This window comes from Mandrillus leucophaeus, unplaced genomic scaffold, assembly GCF_000951045.1.
Source record: "Mandrillus leucophaeus isolate KB7577 unplaced genomic scaffold, Mleu.le_1.0 Scaffold623, whole genome shotgun sequence".
Classification (NCBI taxonomy): Eukaryota; Metazoa; Chordata; class Mammalia; order Primates; family Cercopithecidae; genus Mandrillus; species Mandrillus leucophaeus.
The window spans coordinates 1,953,918-1,959,422 of NW_012106731.1; positions in this window are offsets into that span (position 1 = coordinate 1,953,918).

Consider the following 5,505-nt stretch of genomic DNA (forward strand, 5'->3'; position numbering starts at 1 on the left):
CTTCCTTCCTTCCTTCCTTCCTTCCTTCCTTCCTTCCTTCCTCCCTCCCTCCCTGCCTCCGTCCCTCCCTGCCTCCCTCTTTCTCTCTCTGTTTCTTTCTTCTCAGGGTGTCGCTCTGTCACCCAGGCTGTGGCGTACAGTGTCATGATCACAGCTCATTGCAGCCTCCACCTCCAGGACTCAATCAATCCTCCTGCCTCAGACTCCCAAGTACCTGGGACTACAGACATGAACCACCACACCTGCTAAGTTTTCCACTTCTACTTCTTCTTCTTCTTCTTCTTCTTTTTTTGAGAGATGGGGTCTCACTATGTTGTATAGGCTGGTCTTGAACTCCTGGGATCAAGTGATTCTCCTGCCATGGCCTCCCAAAATGCTAGGATTACAGCTGTGAGCTATTGCACCTGGCCCCTTGCTCCATTTTTTACATCTTTAATTTTATTGATAAATTTTGAGAATTAATTGATAATTATTTGATAATTTGATATTTGATATTTTCCAGTAAATATTTTATCATTTTTAGTAAACAGATTTTGCGTATTTTACTAAATTTATCCTTAAGAAATTAATGTTATTTATTCTGTTATAAATGGTATTACTTTTTACAATTTCCAATTATTTGCTGCTAGTACACAGAAAGACAATAGATCTATATTGACTTTGTATCCTGCAAACTTGCTAAAGTCTCACCTTAGTTCTAGTGCTTTTATATAGATTTCCTAGGTTTTTGACACGTACTATCATGTCATCTATGTATAAATGCAGCTTTACTTCTTCTTTTTCAGTCAGTATGTCCATAGCATTATCTAGGATCCCCAGTACAATGCCAAATAGAAATAATGAAAGTGAACACCCCCACTTAGTTCTTGATTTTTTGAGGAAAACATTTAGTATCTTATCCTTAGGTATTATGCTTACTGTTGATTTTTTAATAGATGCTATTTATCCACTTGAGAAAGTTCCCTTATGCTTCTAGTTTTTTGAGAGTTTTTAAAAAATCATGAATGCGTATTAAATTTTATCAAATACTTTGTATCTATGAGATGACATAGTATGATTTTTCTGCCTGTTAACATGATTAATTTTATTGGTTGATATTTGAATATTAAATCAGCCTGCTTAGTCATTGTGCATTACTCTTTCTATATTGCTGGATTCCATTTGTTGAAAAAACATGGTTTGCAGTTTTTTTAATCTTTTTCTGATTTTGGAGTCCAAGTAATGTTGGTCTCACAAGATGATTTGGAATATGTCTCCTTGTTTTCTATTTTATGAAATAATTTGTATAGAATTAGTGTTATTTCTTCCTTAAATGTTCGGAAGAATTTACCAGTGAAGCCCTCTAGCCCTGGAATTTTCTTTGTGGAAAGGTTGTTATCTAAAACAATTATTTTGTTATTGATATTATGCTATTCAGGTTTTCTGTATTTTCCTGAGGGGGTTTTGGTAGTTCGTGTCTTTAAAGAAATTTACCATTTCATTTAAGTTGATGAATTTGTTGCTAAAAAATTAGTTATAATATTTCTTTTTTATTTTTTATCTTTTCTCACCTTTTCTTGATCAGTCTGGTTAGAAGTATATGAATCTTATTGCTCTTTTCAAAGGATTAGCTTTCGGTTTCATCCGTCTCTATTATTATTCTGTTTTCTATTTCACTGATTTCTGCTCTGAGCTCATCATTTCCTTCCTCCAGCTTCCTTTGGTTTGATTTCCCTTCCTTTCTACTGCTTTTTTACTGAAGAAAGAAGCTCGGATTATTGAATTGAGAGCTCCCCACCATATTGGCATTTAGTGGTATCGTTTTGCTTTTAAACTGCTTTAGCTTCATCCACAAATTTTGATATGTTATATTTTTATTTTCATTCAGTTCAAAATGTTTAACTTTCTTTGTGATTTCTTCTTTGACCCATTTGTTATTTAGAAGTGTGTTGCTTAATTTTCAATTAGTTGGAATTCCAGATTTTTTATTTATAATTGATCTCTAGTTTAAATTCATTTTTGTTACAGACCATGTTTTGTAAGATTAATCCTATTGCATTTACTAAGAGGTTTTTTGTTTTTGTTTTTGTTTAATACAGAATGGAGGTTTAGTTCACAGTTCTTTTTTATTCTTTTTTTAGATGAAGTCTTGTTCTGCCATGCAGACTGGAGTGCAGTGGTGTGATCTCAGCTCATTGCAACCTCTGCCTCCTGGGCTTAAGCAATTCTCCTATCTCAGCCTCCCAAGTAGCTGGGATCGCAAGCTCTCGCCACCATGCCCAGCCAATTTTTGTATTTTCAGTAGAGATGGAGTTTTCACCCTGTTGGCCAGGCTGGTCTTGACCTCTTGACTTCAAGTGATCTGCCCACCTTGGCCTCCCAAAGGGCTGGGACTACAGGGGTGAGCCGCTGCACCTGGCCTATACTAAGAGTTTTTAATAGCATAGTATATGATTTATTTTGACAAATATTCCAAGTACACTTGAAAAAAATGTTTATTTTGTTATTGGGTAGAGTGTCCCATTAGTGTCAATTAGGTCAAGTTGGCTGAGAGTGTGGTTCAAGTCTTCTGTATTCTTACTGTGATTTCCTGTTTACTCATTCTATCAATTACAGAGAGAGGAATGCTAAGGTCTCCAACTAAAATTGTGGATTTTTCTATTTCTTCTTTTAGTACCATCAGTCTTTGCTTCATGTATTTTGAACTTCTGTTTTACTTGCATATACATTTAGGATTACTATTCTTTCTTTATGAATTGATCCCCTTTACTTATGAAATATCCATCTTTATCCTATGTTTATACCTTGTTTTGAAGTCTGCATTATCTGATTTTAAGATAGCCATTTCAGCTTTATTCTAATTAAGGTTTCCATCCTTTTACTTTTCAAGCTATTTGTATTTTTATATTTAAAGTGGGTTTCTTATAGACAGCATATCTTTGGGTCTTGCATTTTAATCTAATTTCATAATCACTGCTCTTTAATTAGAATGCCTAGCGATTTATTAATATATTTCTATTTATACAATTGGATAGAACACTGTCTTGCTTTTCGTTTTGTATTTGTACCACCTGTTCATTGTTCTCTCTCACCTTTTATTGTCTTCTTTTTGGGTATTTTTTATGACTTTATTTTTATCTCTATTCGCTTATTAGCTATTCTTTTTGTTCTTTCTTTCCTTTTTTTTTCTTTTGCGGTTACTCTAGAATTTACAATATATAATTTTAACTTATCACAGTCTACTTTCAAATAACATTATAGTACTTCATGTGTAAAAATCTTCATAGCATACTCCTGTTTCCCCTCCTGTCTTTTGTACTATTGTTACAATGCATTTTACTTCTGCATATAATCTGAACTCTATTACGGTGCTATTATTTATGCTACAATAGCCAATTATATTTAAGGAAATTGAAAAATGACAACAAATGTCCTATATTTACCCCAATACATGCCATTTTATTACTCTTTATTGCTTCATGTAGATCCAAATCTTTATCTCTTATTATTTTCTTTCTTCTGGAGAACTTTAACATTTATTATAGTTCAGATCTGCTGGTGACAAAATCTCTCAACTTTTCTTTGTCTGAGAAAATATTATTTTTACTTAAATTTTGAATGATGTTTTCACTTGGTGTTGAATTTTAGATAATTAGGTTTTTTCTTCCAGCACTCTAAAGATTTTGTTGCATTGTCTCTGGTTTGCATGGCCTCTTATAAGAAGTCTGATGATTCTTATTTTTTGTTCCTTTGTACATAATGCATGTTTTTTCTCTGGCTGGTTTTAAGATTTTCTCTTCATTGCTGACTTCAGTTAATGTGATTATCTCGTGCTACATTAAGCTTTTGTATGTGTGTGATTATTCTAGCAGGGGTTCATTGAGCTCTTTAAATCTGGGAGTTATATTTTTCAACAAATTTGGAAAAATTTTGGCCATTATTCTACAATTGTTTTGTCCCTCCCTTTTTCCTTCTGGAACTCTATATGTATGTTAGGTTGCTTTATATTGTCCCATAGATCACTGACTATCAGTCATTTTTTCTCTTTCTGCCTTATTTTGACTGTTTATATTCCTATATCTTCTCATTTTGATAGTTTCTTCCACAGTGTCTAATCCGCTATTAATCCCATCTGGTATATTTTCACTTCTGATATTATCTTTTCTATGTCTAGAAGTTTCATTTGGGTCTTTTTTGGCCCGCGTATACTAGTTAATCATCTCTGTCATTTCTGCATCTGTTTCTATTGATTGATTTTTCTTCTATATGAGTTACATTTTTGCTTTTATACATGCCAGGTAATTTTTGATGTAATGTTGGTCATTGTGAATTTTAAGTTACTGAGTGCTAAAAGATAACTGAAAAAGTGCAGGACTTTATTTTTTGGCATGAAATTCAGTTGTTTGAATCAGTTTGATCTTTTTGAATCTTGATGTTAAGATTTTTTTTGTGGCTGGTTCATAGCAACTTTCACTGTAGAGCTATTTTAGTCCCAATCCTAAAGTGAGAACTCTACCTACTGCCCTATGTATTACAAGGTCTCTCCACTCTGGTGAGAAAGGAAACTACTCCTAACTCTATGTAAGCTCCAGTAATTGTTCTGCTTACTGGTTTTCAGTGGTTATTTTTGTGACCTCCTGGATAGATTGGTACTCAGGTAAAGATTTCAGGAGATAGCTCTGCAGATCTCTAGTAATCTAGCCTGCAAATTCTAAATGCCTAATCCTTCCCAAACTCTATCTCCTGAGCTCAGTGGCACTGCAGAATTTTGCTTGGATTCTCTCTCTTTGCTCTGTGCACTAGAAACTATCTCTAGGCAGTAAGCAGGGGTAATTATAGGGTGTGCCTCATTTGTCTTACGTTGATCAAGGACTATAGTTCTCCTCTGTCTGAAGCAGTCTTAAAGTATATTTTTGGATGGATTTCTAATTGTTTATGAAGGAAAGGCAATTCCCACAGGAGTTAAATTTTCATGGGCAAAAACAGAAGTCTGTCTATGAATATAATTTACTGTAAAAATAGATTTTTTCTGAGTAAAATATCTCCTTTTCTAGGTATTTAATAGAAAATTTTTTATTTTTCCATTTAAAAGTGTCACAAAGCCTCTTACATTTAAAACAAACTGAAAGTCTTCAATTCCCAACATTTTTGACCTAACAGGAAGAAGAGCAGCACTTTATTTTTCTTATATGATGTCAGTTTTTGCCATACAAGTCAGGTTTTAAAAATCAGTTATACACATAAAATGTTGTAAGGACATAAGTATTATTGGGATACTTGAGATTGTATTTTCTAGAAAATGCACTACTTTTCTGTTCATTTAGCCCTTACTAAAATCAGTTTTTTCTTCCTAGTTACCAGTTGGGCTTTAATAATTATACAAGTAACAATTTATATGGCATTTTGTATATTTGGTCTCTTAAAAATTTAAAAATGGTAAAACATCAGTTGCTTTATATAAAGTGTTGACAAGTTATTTATCAGGATCAAAACTCAGTGCATAAGGAGAATAAGAAATATCTATTT